The sequence below is a fragment of the Mustela putorius genome, unplaced genomic scaffold (genome assembly GCF_011764305.1).
Source record: "Mustela putorius furo isolate JIRA1106 unplaced genomic scaffold, ASM1176430v1.1 tig00003836_pilon_pilon_pilon, whole genome shotgun sequence".
Lineage (NCBI taxonomy): Eukaryota > Metazoa > Chordata > Mammalia > Carnivora > Mustelidae > Mustela > Mustela putorius.
The window spans coordinates 30,057,089-30,074,181 of record NW_025421989.1 but is presented as its reverse complement, the minus strand read 5'-3'; the positions used below and the strand labels follow the sequence as shown (position 1 = coordinate 30,074,181).

General features: G+C 40.0%; 1 pseudogene; it reads left to right on the top strand.

Moving 5' to 3' along the window:
• The first annotated feature begins 405 nt into the window (after positions 1-405).
• Positions 406-17,093, top strand: part of LOC106006737 — a 74,141-nt pseudogene continuing 57,453 nt past the window's right edge.

The window sequence follows — 17,093 nt, the reverse complement described above, 5'->3', positions numbered from 1 at the left end:
TGGCTCAGAGCTGGTAGAGTCAGCTGTAAGAGAGAAGGAAAACTGATCTTTCCCTGAGCTATACTTGATATAAAAGCAGCCAGAGAATACTTCGAAACTGGGCCTCACAAAGAATGTGTGGCTTCCAAAGCCTGCTAGAGGTGCCAGGATCTCTCAAAGCAATAAAACCCTAACAGTCAGCAGGAGTCAGACATCCACTTTTCCATCCGAGCTGAGGATGCCGCCAGGAGTTCAGAGAAACAGTCTGAATGGGGAAGAATGAAGCCCCAGTTGCAATGAAGTTCCATTTCCCCTCAAGAACCTCGAGAAGAACTACAAGCTGCAGAGGCAGCCAACTCAGTCCCCCCCGCCCCCAACAGACACCTGAGGAAATTCTGCTGGTTAATATTCACTGAGCAGCAGTGGATGCAACATCCTCTTCAAGGTGCTCTCAAGAAACAAGTTTCTTATGTGGAAGACACAGGTCTAGATCTCTCGCATAGTGCCACTAGCCGCAGAACCACTCCAGGCCGGTCTGCAGAAAGCTCAGTCAGGCAATTCACAGAGAGCCCAGAGGAGCTGCAGCTGCTGTGGGCGCCATGTGTGCTCAGCTGCCACACAGGCAAGTGGACAAACAGACAGACGTACCATGACTCTTGTAGACAACCCTTTTGTTTTCATAAACCTAAATTTGCAGCACCGTCAGCATGTCTGGAAGAAAGCAGATAGGTATGTCCAGACACTTCTGATTTAGAAGAGACAGAAAGTAATTTGCTTTTATTTAAAGGACCACGAAGATGCAACGCTGATTCTGACCTAAACAATAAAGTGGAACAGTTTGGTTCAGAGGAGGACTTTTAGGGGAGTCAGTTTTCATTTAACTCATGTTGCTGTTATGGTCAAATGGTGGGAAGAGCTCTTTGAAGTTGGGCCACAGGCACAGGCCCTAGTCCCTGGAATACCGGCCTTAGGTTATAAGTTAAGAAAACATTTGCCTTTGGAGCAACAGAGATCAAGCAAATTTTCCAGGCTGTTAGGAGACCATTTAGCCATTTGCCTGCGGACCATATGGTAACCCTTTGTCATTTTGAGAAGGGCTAGGTCAGGGACCGGGGTGGCCTACCACCCCGACTAATTCTCCCCAGGAGCTTGATACTGTGAGAATATATCTGACCTCGGGGCCTAAGTTGACATCCGCAGATCTCAAGAAGCACTTCATAAAGGGCTTACACTGCAGGTTTTCAAGTCAGTAAACCTGTTGCCTGCACCTTTTATGTGCCACCTCTAGACTTTTGATTGGCAATAACGCTCTAAAGGGGCTATTTGGACTCTACCTGCATCTCTCCTCAGCTTGCCTGGTGGGTGAGCGCCCTCTTATACACATGTCTGTTATTGCCCTGGACAGTCTGTCTTCTGGATAAGAATCTGTTTCTTTAGGGGAATGTGTATTTAACCTTTATTGACATGCAGCATTCTCAATACGAGACTTAATGCACAGAAAAATGAAATATTTGTAGAAGATAGAAAGAAAAGGAGGAAGCGAAGGAAGAGTGAAGGGAAAATTACAGAATTATAAGTAGTAATCATTGTCACCCTCTTCACATCTTCAGTATACAACAGCAATGACCTTGCTCGCTTAATAAATATTTTCTCATGAAGGTCTCAGAGAAACTCTAAGGTATCATTATCTCTCTCCTAGTAGAGAAAACTAAGCTCAAAAGAGTTAAATTTACCTCAACTCCCAGAAAGGAAAAGTGGTAAAATCCACATCTGAAGCCAGTTTTGACTAACTCCAAGCTCTGTGTTCTTCTCTACCAAGCCCAGGAAACACAAGAGCCCAGAGAATCTGAGTAAACGTACCTGATGCCATAACTAGTTAGTGGAGAAGACTCCTGATTCTAGCAGTTAAAAACTCTTTGAAGTCAAGTGATTGGAATCATATCAAGCTTAGTTAAACCAAAATTGTGCTCTGTAAGTGTTTCACAGATCACAGGAAAAAATGACAGGATTCTAGGCCTCAGGAAACACTGCAAACTACAGATTGGAACCCTGGCTGAGAAAGACACTGGGAGCATTCGTCTCACTTCTTGATTCCTCTGCACATCTGTTTCACTCCTCCTTGTAGATGAGCATTCTCTGCTTCTCAGTTCAGTGGAAAAATTGCTGTCTCACAGTCCCTGAACATAATGACTCAGACACGCCCACAGAAAAAGCCTTAGATAGTCCCAGGCTAGGGTTTATGGAAGAGCATGTGATTGCCGTAGACAGGTCTAGATGTCCACTCTGGTCCAAATGCTGCAGGCAGAGGGATAAAGTCATGAACTACTATGAGGACTGAGAGGCACTCACGGGGGTCTGTGATCCTGTGAATTCAAGGATAGGTTCAGTCCTAGATTAGGGAAAATAACAGTAAGGAGGAGAGATACTCAAAAATTATCTACTTGTATTTGTTCAAGCTTCTTACTGTCCATATTGTTTTTCAGCCCTGTGATTAAACTAAATTTAGAGCACAAATGAACACATTTTACCTTAAGGAGTTTTGCTTACAATGAAGAAAAATGGTTAAATTTTTATTACTCTATAGAAAATTTTTGAAAATGTATTGTTTTACAAAGGTTTTCAAAATCTCAAAATTCCAAATTCAAATTCAAAATTCCTGAAAAAGAGCAAACTACTGGTACAGGCAACACATATTATACCTTATCTAAAATAGAAAAAGAAAAGCAAAATATTAAATTAAAAAAGCCTCGACGCCACTGAAATTTCTGAATTATTTCTCTGGAAGTTTCAGAGAGGACCAGAGTATCAAACATTAAACACATGCTAGCATTGCCCAAATGAAAACCTTAGTTCACGTAACAACTAAGCTTTCCCAGCTAATGCATAGATTTGTCTCATTTGCAAGAATAAAATTTTCTTAATAAGAATTATAGGTTCTTTCATACATATAGTTTTCATATATTATTTTATGTGTGTGTATATTCATTTGAAAATAAAATGAATACCCACTCTTAGGTATTTTCCCAAGAGGAATGAAAACATGTTCACACAGAGCCTTATACAGGAATGTTCCAACAGCTTTGTTCATAACACCTCAAAATGGAAATTGCCTAAATGTCTTTCCACTGGTCAACGAAAAACTAATTATGATATGTCAGACAATGGAATACTATTCAGAGTTAAAATGGAGCAAGCTACTGGTACAAGGCAACAATATGAAAGCATGTCAAATGCCTTACGCTTCATAAGTGAAGAATGCTAGGCACAAAAGGCTAACATACTGTGAGATTCTATTACAGGACAAGATTCTGGAAAAGTCAAAACTATAGGAACAAAAATCAGACCAGAGTTGGGGATTCAGAAAGGGATTGATTAAAAAGGGGCATGAAGAAACTTTAGGGAAATGTTCTCTATTATGATTATGGTGAGGGATACATGTCTGTTTATATTTGTCAAAATTCATTAAACTGTGTACCACAAAATGGTGAATTCTAATGTACCTAAGTTATACCTCAGGGGTGTCTGGGTGGGTCAGTCAGTTAACTGACTCTCAGCTTTGGCTCAGGTTGTGATTTTATGAGTAGTGAGATCAAGCCCCCTCAAAGGGGTCCATGCTCAGCAGGGAGTTTGCCTGGAGATTTTCTCCTTCTGCCTCTCCCCCAGTATGTATGTTCTCTTGCACTCTTTCTCTTTCTCTCAACTAACTAAATAAATCTTTAAAAAAATTCTATCTCAGTAAATCTGACTCTTCAAAATAAAAGATATATGTATTTATGGTAGATAATGAATACAGCATACAAATGTTCTCTTAAATCCACAAAAACAGGTTTGATTTATATAACATATACTTAAAAACTTGAACTGTATTCTGTAATCTCTTGAGTATTCATTACTTTAATTAATAATAATGCTTTTTGATGCATTGGACAGTAGTAACACTGTGTTGATCAACCCATTCAAAACCTAAGTAACGTAGGAAAACATTGCAGTTTTGTTCTTCTTTATTAAAAGCCAACATGCAAATACTCACCAACACATACATACATGCGCAGGGAGCATATCAGGAAATTCCAGACAGCCCTGGTTTCATCTGACATTTAGATATCTAATTTATTATAGCACATTCTGAAAACCAAGTGCATTGCCATTTAATCAATGTGAGGTTACTGGGACCTTGTAAGATGGAAAAAATCAATTCAATCATTGACTAGGTCATCCTGGTCTTTCCTTTATAGAACATTTCTTCATTTACAATTTTCAAAGGAATAGGACTCTTAGGTACTCCAGATGATGAATTTAAAATTTAACTCAGTCTTGCAGAAAGAAGCAAGTGAAGGTAAAGAACAAAGTGAAGGAATCCAAAGATGAAGAAAATGAATTCCTATGGACAACTCCAAGGCAGGAGATGAGAATCTCATTCTTGATGAGAGACTTCAGAGTACAAAAGGTTCTTCCATTCATCAATGCTAGAAGTTGGGCCAAAACCTTTACAGCTCCCTCATGCCCTGGAGTTCAGCTGTGGTTGTTAGGCAGAAAAGCTGCCTGTGTGAGGTACTGTAAGGACGTGCACATCCTCAGTTGCAAGACACCTGAAACCAATGGTTCCCAATGGAAGTGCACGGCATACAGGCCTACGTGATGTCTTTCATAGCCAGGTCCGGACTTCTTACGAGCACCACTGTGCTTTTCTGCAGCCCTGGGATCACCCCAAAGTCCTATTTTTCCAGTAAGTGCTGGAGTCAGCAGAATGAACCACCTGAAGGAAAGTCCTCTGGTATAACAAGAAAGAGAAGCTGGCATGGGGTTCTAGATGCTTTGTTGGGGCTACCATCTCCTAAATGTCAAGGCCCCTCCAGGGAGGAGACACTCAAACAAGAATTGAGCATCAGGTATCCCCCCCCAGCTCCAGCTCCCAGAGGCCCATGTGCATGCCTGTCTCTCCAAAAGGGACAGGTTGGCAACTAAGCATAGAAACAGGAGGAAAGAACCAGATATTTGTAGCATACATGCTATAGTTGTGTTTGTTGTTCTCCCTCCAAAATGGACCTTTTTTTTAAAGATTTTTTTTTTTAATTTGACAGACAGAGATCACAGTAGGCAGAGAGGCAGGCAGGGGGGCAGGAAGCAGGCTCCCCGCCGAGCAGGAAGCCCGATGCGAGGCTCGATCCCAGGACCCTGGGATCATGACCTGAGCTGAAGGCAGAGGCTTTAACCCACTGAGCCACCCAGGCGCCCCCTAAATGCAGTTTTATGGTGTTCTTTGGTACAAAGAATTTTTTAAAAGATTATTTTATTGGCAAAGGATAGAAAAGTTCTCAAGTAAAATGCAGGGATAGGAGTAGTTTAAAAGTGGACCTGACAGCAGAATGCCATATTGACCTAAGGCAGTTCTGAAGATTGCCTCTCTTTTCTTTGTCCTGGGAAGTATGGTTTTCCACTAGCTATCCTAACTCCTTTTTGGTCTATTCCATTGCATTACCTGTTCTCCAATAACCGGTATTCTCTATTTATTCATTGGTTTTTATCCCTCTTGATTTTAACCTGACTTTTACCAAATTCACTATCCTCCGTAGTCAGTGTCATGTGGTGCTTAAAAGAGGCTCCGGAGTCACATAGACCTTGGGTTGAAGCATGGCCCTACCAGTCATTGTGTGGGCAAGTAACTTACCTTCCTGCAAATTAAGAGTGCCTGGGTCATAGAGCTATTATGAGGATGTAAAAGATAGTCCATGGAAGGTGTTAGGTAGTAGCAGACACATGGTAGGGACCCTGTAAAGGTTAGCTTTTTATATCCTCACTTCATCCCTTCAGCTTCTGTCTCCAGTTTCCGACCTGTAAATTATTTCTGACTCTCTGTGTTCAAATCCCTAAGAATGAAAATCAGGTTAGCATGACTGTCTTTTCAAATCACATGGCTATAAGGCTGCTCATGGATTAATGAGTCTTCAGTTGGAGATCCTCTCTAGACCCCCTCCCCAAAGCCTGGACATGAGCTTAGGTTACAAAACCTTCCTACCAAGGCAGAAGAAGCTCTGGGGGTGGTAGTTTCCTGAAGTAGAGGCAGAGTTGGTTGGTACTGATCAGCATTCTAAAGTTTGTTTATATGTGTTCCCAATATTGAACCATTGTTCCTTTATATCAGAAATGATGATGATAAATGCTTGTTATTGGTTTTTATGAATTTAGGTGGTAGTGTACATCTGCCTTTTTCTTAAGCCTACTTACTTGGAGAACTTCTGTTGTTTGATTAAGGTCATCGGCACAATAAAAATAATTATTTCAAAGATGATTCTAGAAATACAAAATAAAACTGTTTCCATTAAACTGCCTTCACAACAATCAGTCTCTACCACACACAACAATCAGTGGGTGTGGTAAACCTGAACTCTGCCTGCCATTGCCTGTGTGGTGAGCATTTTCCTGAAGGTAAATTAGCTTCACATAACAGGCAGGCATGCCAGAAAACATCCACATAAACCTACTAGAAAGGGGTTTGGGGAGATCAATTCAAATGAAATCATCTGTGTGGGGAGCTCTGTGAAGCTGATGAGTATGTTATTTACAGGCCAATTCCGTGAGGTTTGCTGGCTGAGTAATTAGGACAATAGCTGCTCTGGCCTCTTGCCCCCCTCTGACTCAGCTGACACAATTCATCCACTCAGTTGAACAGACCAGTTCTCCACCTCTTCGGACCAAACACAACACCGTCTATTGCAGGGCATAATTTTATTGCCAAATTATTGTTGATTTTGGCACAATGATTTCTTTTTTCTTCATTCATTTCATTTTAAAACTACTAGGAGATATCTTTTCTAACTCAGTTGTTAAAGACAGCAAGACACCAGAGTCAGGTTCCATTGATTCAATTACCTATTTGTTTAGCAAGTATTTTCCAAGGACTGACTTATGCTAGAGCTTGTTTCAAGTACTTGAGATCATTTATGGACAAGACAAAAAAAATCCTATCTTACTAGAGCTTACCTTCCATGAAGATAGAAAATAAACAAGATAAATAAGAAAAATGTATGGTATGATGGAGAGTGTAACAAACGGCTTTTTAAAAGAGTAGCAAAGGAAACACCTTTGTTACTTTTAAGGTAGAGGGGTAGATAAAACATTCATAAGAGTAATAATCATCCCACGAGTGTCTCCCTTCTATATCCTCAAGTTCCTAAAGGAACATTGGGAAAACCGCTCACATGGACCAAGCCATCTGGACCAACCCAACAAATCCCCACTGGCCTATAATCTCAGGTAGAACAGAAGTTGGGGGTCTCAAACCAGCTAAATTCTACTGAATTTAGAGGGAGGAAATTCTACTGAAGATCAGGGGAGGAGATATGTAAGGCCACAGAGCAGATAAAAGCAAGGAAGAGATTTAGAAACTTAGTAATCAGAAGAGGAAGAATTGTCAGGCAGGTAATTGAGAATAAGGCCAGACATCAGAGCAGGCAAAGCTGGACAAAGTATCCTATTAGAAGCTCAGAGAGGGGTAGGGGTAATTGAGAACCAGATTCCCGAACAGGATCACAGTTATAGGAGACAGAAGATGGGCAAAGAGCTTGAGAAACATATTTATAACAACTCAATAAAATTAACCTCAACTCTAAATCAACATTCACTCTCAACCAGAAGCTTTGAAAAACAGCTTCTAAGGGCAGAAGTCAACTCATCCTGTCTGAGCCTGTAGGTAAAAGGAAGGGAAAGTAGCTAAGATAGTAATTATCAGAGACACTATTTAAAGTACTTCACAACCACTATTCCAGTGTAGTGTCCCAGAAAAATGGAGACAGGTCCAAATACTGAAGAGGGTCCCAGAAAGCAGTTCTAGAAATTCCCCTATAGTCGGTGAATGGATCATATAGTAGTGAGGAGGGAAAGTGTAGGGCAATGATGGAGGAGGTCTGAGAAGTGGCTGATGATGCACTGGTACTCAAACACCTCAATATATTAATATAGTTTGCCCATGGCTCAGATACTAGAACTTAAATCCAGGGCAGCTAAATCCTTAGATCCTTAACCATAAGGATCATAAATCCTTGAATCTTTAGATCTTAGCAGGGCAGCTTTAATAACAAAATATAGCTTTTCCCATTAATACCATTTTGGTCTGGTGAGGAGCACAGCATAGTTTTTAGGATACCGAGAACGAGCTAAGGTACTTGCAGGCTGTGTCTGTAGCACGTTCCTTACACATGACTCCCCAGCAGCAAAATGGGGGTGATGGCACCTACCTCCCAAGGGTGTTGTGACGATCAAAGGAAATGGGAAGGGCTTGGAGTAGTGACTGCACATAGGAATTGTGCAGGAGTCACTGGCATATAATGTTATACTGGGAGGGACCCAGGTGAGATCTCATCCAGTCCTTTGTTGTCCACATAAGAAGCTTTATGTCCGGGGATGTTGTCACTTCCTCATGGTTACCCAGTAGTTAATCACGAGCTTGGAAGAGGAACCAGGTTTCCCACTCCCAGCCGAATGTTCTTTATTCTACTTTACACGGTATCTCTTTGATTCTTTACAAATAATTACTAGTACCTTTGCCCCTCTGGCGTGTTAATAAGATAGTGTTCATGTTCATAACTTTTTGCCATAGAACACATAGTAGGGAAGAGGGGAAAGTAAACATGAAATGAGGTTTTATGCAGAAAGGATAAAACTTATAGACATATGCCTCTTGAAGGGACTTAGAATGTGGCGTGTGGGGTTCTGACAACAACAGCACATGTTTCATAGAGACTGTGAACTCCTTCTTTCAAGAAGGCTCAGTCCGCATCATGCTGTCTTCGCCCATTGCCCCCACACGTATTTCCTGGTTTTTCTCTGACTTGACTCTCCAGAAGCTCAGGTAGAGGAGTGTATTCTGACAGAATACAGACCATCTTGCCTTGGGAACTGTTGGCTCTGAGTCTTCTGTGAATCTGCATTTCACAGCTGGCTGCTTCGGGAGGAAGTGTGTAAGCAGCAATGTTAGGTAGATAGACGCGGCCCCAAGAGGGCTTGCGCGAGATCGGCACCACTCCTGCCTGCTGGGCACAGCAAACTCCTTTTTAAAGAAAGCTGCCAAATATGTCACCCTACTCCGTGCTTTTCCTCTAATTATCTATGTCAGTAAATGTTTTCGTGTGTGCAGGAAGCAAAGGAAAGGAGCATCAGGTCTGGATTTTGGCCGCCCTCCCTTTCCCTCCCTCCTGCCTAATCTGTAGATCATAAATGAGCTGCTCCACTGATGGAAGTTGAGATGTGCTTCTCTGGTTCACTGGTGTGTGTGTGTGTGCGCGCGCGCGTGCGATTTTGCCATATACACAAACTCTTAACAGTTACTGAGGCAGCAGAACGTGTCTACCTTCCAAGAAGCAGAAGAATCAGTCACAATCTGTCAGAAAACAACTGTTTGCCAAGGAACTCTTCCAGAAGCACTAACCTTTGTTTAATATGTTATTGATTTTCTAAACTGTTAAGTATGGTTTATAATGGCAATAACCCACATGATACCACTCATTACATCAGTTAATACCTAGTTTATTAGAACATTAACTTTTGCCACAGGCAATTAACTGACAAACTGTGTGTGTGTGTGTGTGTGTGTGTGTAGCAGAGAGGGGCATTGTGGGGTGGAAAGAGAAAGACTTTATAATGAGAGATTTCCAAGTGAACATTACTTCAATACTTTTAAATAGCCTGTGGGAGCCCAGCAGTGGAGCCCAGAATCTTCTTGTCATTACCTTTTCTTCCCAGAAGAAACAGGCCAGTACTATGCATATATGGAGCCCCCCACTGACATTAGTAAGTTAATCCAAAATTAGGTATTGGAAATCATGTGCATAATTAATTAAATGTCACTACTCATGGCAAGATGTGTGTGGGTGTGTGCAGGGGGATTGGATTATTTGGGAGTAGGATAACGAAGATTTCTAAACAATGTAAAACATTAGTACTGCCCCATTATTGGTGCATGGTAAAGATTCATATTTATTCCTTTACAGGGAGGTAGCATGACAAAAAGAAAGTTCTTCATATTTTATTGCATCCTAAACTTAGCATATTTCCATGAAATAACACTATCTACCCTATGTATACTCGTACAGCAATTTTTTCCTAAGGCTCTTTATGAAAAATGTTTAAGATTCTCAGTAATCTATATATGAAAACGTATATGTGCCTAAAGAAGAAGCCTTGATATTTTTGGTTTTTTTTTTTTAAGTTTTTACGTATTTAAGTAACCTCTACATCCAATGTGGAGCTTGAACTCACAATCCTGAGATCAAGAGCCGTGTGCTCTTCCAACTGAGTCAGCCAGGTGCCTCTATAGTTTTGTTTTTAAAAAAGTTTAAAAACTGGTATTTAGAAGTTGACAAGACTTCCAGAATGGTGGAGTAAGGGGATTGGCAGATTTACCCGACACACAATCACACAACTGGACAAATTGTCAAAACAGTTACGTTCGAACATTGTTTGCAAATTAACCAAAGGCATATAACGATCTGAGAAGCTTGAAAAACTGCTGAATTCAGGCCTCAGGTACAAACGTCCGTCTATGGCATTTCAACTGTACCTCCTCCCTTTTTTCCCCTGCCCCCAATTAAGCTCATTCTGGATGGTGATTCTATTAAAGTGGGCAAGCCATGAGAATCAGGAGCTTTACTGCCAGTGGAAGCTGATCAGATCTGGCAACCCACATGCAGGGACAATCTGAAACAATAGGTATCTTGGAGGCAAACGATCAAGGAAGGCCAACATCACAGCTGTGTGAGTTGTGATAGTGGAGAGAATAATTTACCATACTACCCAGGATACTCACTCCTAAGTATCTACCCCAAAGATATAAACACACATATCCACACAGAGCTTAAACATAAATGTTCATAGCAGTATTGTATATGAGTCAAAAACTAAAGATAACCCAAATGTTCACCAATTGATACATGTATAAACAAAACTTGGTATTCCCAAAAAGCATATTATTCAGCAACAAAAAAGTAGTTACTGCTGCATGCTACAACAAAGATGATTCTTTGAAAAAATAACTACATGCAAGAAGCCAATACAAAAGACCATGTATTATGTAATTTCACTTATATGAAATATCCAGAAAAGGTAAATCTATAGATACAGAAAACATGTTAGTCTTTGCCAAGGACTGAGGGTAGGACAGTGGAGTGAATTTAACTGAGCAAATGGGACTATTTCAGATTGTGGTTAATGGTTCACAGCTCTATAATTTACTAAAAAACAACTGTACTCTTAAAATGGGTGAATTGTATGGTATGTAAGTATACCTCAAAAAAGCTCTTAAAAGTTGGTATTTTATAGAGTATGAAAATATGAGTAAAGATGTTAGCACTAACATCTAACTAACATCTAACTAACTAATGAATAATCATTAGCTCTATTATAATAATCTAGCTTCTCTTAAAGTATGAAGCATCTTGAAAAAGCATTATTAAGATTCTAAGCAAGTTTTATAAAGCAAGTGTCTTATTGCTTCATAATATACTAAAATAGAAAATTCTAAGAGCTCCATTATTTTCCTCGGTATATCTGAAGAAATTTTCCCATTCAGAAATGGTATCGTAAATAATGATAATAATAATTTCAGATGGTTATAAGAGAATATGTTCTGAAATTACAACATGTGTTATAATAAACTACATACCCCCCCCAAAAAAAACCCTGCAGGAATTGCTCCATATTCCAGCTATAGAAAGAAAGAAAAAATAATGGCTAATAATTTACTTTGGCATTAGCTTGGCACTAGACAATGCTCTGAACAAAAGAATGAATACCATTTCAGATAGTATCTACCAAGGTCCTCTGAGATTAATGTAATTGTCAATTTTTAAACTAATTGAGGAAGCTGAGACCACTGTCTTTATGTTCCTTTATAGAGTTTCTTTGCTAGAGATTGATCAGAAGCTCAGTTTTATATTTTGTTAGAATAACAGCAACTCAATAAAATGGTCGTTTTGTGCTGAAAAGATTTTTCCTAAAAAGTAGGAGGTAAAATGATGGCCACTATGCTTTCTCTCTCTTTAAATTTAAAATGTCAGGAAGGCCATTTCCACCTATGAAAGTTCCATCAGAGATATGTGGGTGCATGTACATATATACATATATGCATATACACATATAATATATGCAGATACTTAAGTAAATAATACTACCCAGTGTCAGTAGAGATTTGGGAAATTTGATAATACCGTGTGTTGCTAGTGACATTGCCAAATAGAAAGCAATCTGTCAGTGTGCATCTTGAAACATGAAAATCTTCATGCCTGTGACTAGTAATTCAGTTTCAGAGAGTCTATCCAAATCTCCTGATAGTTGGGCACTGCTTGAATCAGTGCAGCCTCTTTTGGGTCCAGAGTATGTATGTGGATATGAGAAAGAATAACCAGACTCAAAGAACCTTAAAAATTTGCTCATTTCAGAGAGCCTGTCTACATCATGATAAAAGAATTAACAAAGGCTAATGGCATAAATCTCTTTTCCCCTCTGACACATTTTCCACAAAGCCCTCCCAATTGTTTCATCATTGTGTCAATCCATAACCCATATGAATTAAGAGAGATATTAGCAAAAGATCTTGGCAGAATTGAGTCTAGAATTGTAACCCTTAAGGCTAACGTAGAAACATTGTCATTTTGGGTCCCCTTTGGTAAGGTTTTATTGTTTTAAGGTTTTGGGCACCTTGTGACCTACAGTCTGTGCCAATGAGCATGTGCAGAGCCTTCATTTGGGTCCCTAAGTTTCTGATAGCTTTGTACCAAGCATATCATTTATGTCACAGGATGATAAATGCAGTTCTTCCTGTAGGCTCAGAAAGAGGCCACAAAGGCTGAGAAGAGAACAATAGTTGCCTGGTAACCACTTGATCTAAGCCAAGGGGCTGGCTCATCTATGCAGGATTTGCAAAGAGGGTGGCCCAATGCTGAGTGTTACACAATTAACAGATCACCTATCTCCTTTCAGATAAGAGGGTGAGATTAAAAAGTCAAGACAGTTAATTTCATTTTTGTTGGCTTGTTTTGGTATTATTTTGCTTTATAGTTCTTACTCAAGTATTACATTCAAAAGAGAAGTGCATTTATTGTTAAGAGTTCAGCTCAATAAAATCTTATGAAACTAAATTTGCGCAGAACGCCAGCACCAGATCAGGGAACAGAATATTACCAGTGCCACAATTCCTCCTTCAAGCTTCTTCCAGCCAATCTCCTCACCATTCTTGACTGTTATCATAACATAGAGTAACCTGACCTATGTTGAGGATTTTATATAGTGTCATACAGTATATATACTTTTGTGCCTGGCTTCATCTGCTCAATATTGTGTTTTTGATATATTTGTGTGTGTTGTTGTGTATGTATGTAGAACATAAATCTTCTATGAATATGCTTTTGTCGAACATATGCTTGCTTGTCTGCTAGATATATGCCTCAAGAGTGGAATTGCTAGGTCACAGAGATTAGACATGTTTGGCTAGAGTATATAATGCCAAAGCATTTTCTAGTTATTACACCAATTTATACTTCTACCAGTAGTATATGAGAGTTCCAGGGGCTCCCCATCTTTACTAACCCTTGGTATTTTCTTTTTCATTTTACCCATGCTGGTGGGAATGTAGGGGAGGGTAGTGGTGAGAGGATTTATTTCAAGAAATATTTAATTGTGCTGTGCTTCACCTTCCCTCAACTTAAGTGATAGGAGCTTTGAGATCGATAAGAAAATCTTTAAGTGTGTTTGCAAGAGCTCAAGGAACGAGAGGAAAAGCTCTGACTCCTGCCTACTAGTTCTAAAGGCAAGCTCTCTGGCTGGTACTGTCCCTCACTCTGCTGGCAGAGTGGAGAGGGTTGCCCCGGGAGCCAGCTCCTCTTTCAACCAAGGTTGAGGAGAGGTGCAGTTTCCTGGAGACCAAACATGAACTTGAAAAAAGGGATCCAATCTGGGTTTATCAGTATTAACTCTGACCTGGGTGATCGATTGGAAATACGTAGGGACCCCAGTTATAAAGAGCTAAAAGCCCAGAGGCCAAGGGTGAGTTTGGATATAGCCAACCAGACAAAAAGCATTCCTCCCACCAAGGAGTTGCAGTGGGAGGTCTCCAATAGGAAAATTGCTAAGAACCCTGTAAATGCACCCCTTAGGAAGGAAAGACTATCGCCAAAGTGCCCCAACACCAGATTCCAACTGGTCTAGCCACTTAAGCTCCAGTCCTTTTCACCATTGCCCTGGGGTCAGCCATATAGTAATCAACAAACAATGAAGATAAGATAAGACACTGATAGTTCTGTCCTTTCCTGTTAGGAGCTTCCAATACTCAAGAAGCTCTGTGCTCAGGAGGGAGAAAACTTAACTCTGAATAAGTTTGGCAATTGAAATACCACAACTATACCACTAGACTGGAGTTGAGTCATTATGAGATGATATTGAACTTGTCAGTGCTTTAAAGAGATTAATTTTTTTATTGTTTAGGAGGGACTGGAAAAACTAGAAGTCATGTCAGAAATTTTATCCAGGGGAAAGGAGAAAACTGGCCCACAGTAAGACTGAAAAGGAGGATGAGAAAGAATATGAAAAAATTTCATACTATAGAGGTGATTGACTCAGTGTCTAAAAAATAAAAAAACTCTGATAATCTCAGTGTTACTTTACCCTATGATATTCAGTTGTTCACAGATACAGTTCACAGGCATGCCGTAAGTAGCAAACTATTTGAAGTTCATGCGAAAGTTGCTGTAGCACATGTAGAAACAAATCAACTTCAATACTATCTAATCATGTGCCTCAGAAAAGGAAAAATCTTTCAACAGAAGATGTAAGATTGGTAGGTCTGAGTGACCATAGTCTCTACTTCTCAGTGGACAGTGATAACTTCATGCCTATGCATTAACCTTCTAGAAATTTCTATGGAATCTTTCTTAATTTAAATTTCTTGGAATCTTGCTCTGAAGACAGGTCCACTGACTTGTCCTGACAGCTCCTGGGACAGTAACAGTTCTGCTCCAATTGCAACAGCAACATCTGTGACCAACACTCAGGCTAGTGAAGTTTCTGTACCACAAGTAAATGTGAGTGAAATTTCAGGGTGTACATCGAGTATAAACATGTCTCAAAGTGCCACACAACCAACCATTTCTCCATGACCAAAGCCTACTGTCCCTAGAGTCCAGTCTTCAACATGCCTTGTAAACCAACCACCTATACCTTCAGGAATATAGCAGCAAAATAACCTATTCCTGTAGTAGGAGTCAAGAGGACATCCTTACCAAATAAAATAGAGTGTCTCAAGAAAACCAAACAGAAGGGAATAAAACAAGTAAAGAAGCTAACAGTCTTGTTTTGAATGGACATGAGAAAACAGAAATAAATGAACAACTTTATATGAAGAAAATTACAACTCAACTAGAAACTAAGGGGCTTCTCTGTTAGCCCCTCACAAAACACCTAATATGGACCTTTCCAATATCCTTGCTCAGTCTGCAAATCCTATTCTTACTATCAAAGTTTCAATAAAACTGAGATTTACCTGTCAACAACTTCAGGGATCCATAAACAGTATCTGCCAACTCAATCTCTTGTCTTCAAGTGCTAAAAAAAAAAAAAAAAAAAGGAGAATAAAAATAAAGGAGAATAGGGGCGCCTGGGTGGCTCAGTGGGTTGAAGCCTCTGCCTTCGTCTCAGGTCATGATCCCAGGGTCCTGGGATAGAGCCCCTCATCGGGCTCTCTGCTCGGTGGGGAGCCTGCTTCCTCCTTCTCTCTGCCTGCTTCTCTGCCTACTTGTGATCTCTGTCTGTCTGATAAATAAATAAAATCTTAAAAAAAAATAAAGGAGAATAGAGTGGATAAGGTTAACATGACTGAAAGAAATGGTTTAGATTTACTTGGTGACCTCACTTCCTGGGATAATCCACATTTGTTCAGAAGTCCTAATTAGTAAGTGCAGAGGTAGGAGTGTTATTATTAATTTGCTAACAACAGTCCATGAAGGATGTCAGATATTGAGAAACTTACTCTTTCTTCATCAGGGCAAATAAAACAGATTTTTCCAAACATGTTTTATGAATCCTCCATTGGGCTTATTCTATCATATTTGCACTTTTCATGCTTAACTGCAATGATTCAAACTCTTCCTCTTTTTTAAATTTTTTAAAAGATTTTATTTATTTGATAGTCAGAGATCACAACTAGGTAGAAAGGCAGGCGGGGGGGGGGGGCAGGTGCGGGAAGCAGGCTCCTTGCGGAGCAGAGCCCAATGCAAGGCTAGATCCCAGGACCCGGAGATCATGACCTGAGCTGAAGGCAGTGGCTTAACACACTGAGCCACCCAGGCACCCCATCTTTTTAAAAATTTTTAAAAGATTTTATTTATTTATTTGAAGCAGAGAGAGAGATAGCACAAGCGGGGGGGGGGGGGGACAGAGGGAGAGGGAGAAGCACATTCCCAGCCAAGCAGGAGCCCGGTGTGGGGCTCAATCCCAGGACCCTGAGACCATGACCTGAGATCATGACCTAAGCTGAAGGCAGACACTTAACCAACTGAGCCACCCAGGTGCCCCTTCCTCTCTCTGTCTAAAGTAATGTTCCAAAGTTGAAGTATAGTCTTACCACCCTTAGGAGATATACTGAGGCTTTCTTTTCACCATTAGTTTATGCTATCTAGTAGACACTATTTCTTCTTCCCGCATTTTCATTCTCTGTAGTCACTTTGCCTTCCCTCCCACTCTCTAAGAAAATATTGTTACACTAACAGGTATAATGTTTTGTGTTTTGTATGGTGTTTTGTGTAGCTATGGATTTAGATTGAAACTTCCCCAGCATGGATTTCAGTTTTGTCATTTTGTGACACAATGGGGAAAATTCAGCTTATTAAACATTTTGCAGAATTGCACCCAAACTTTGCCAAGCAGGAAAGTTGGACGTTTTCTTTGTAGTGACTTTTTGATTCTAGTTTTCATAACCTAGAGATCAGACTGTTGCTTTCACATGATACATGTAGTATCTCATGAGTGGACTTTGAGTTTGTTTTGCCTTGAAATATCTAGACTCCTTTTATTTTTTAAGAGCTATATTGTAAACAGAATTAAAAACACATTTTTAACATAACAAACTTAGA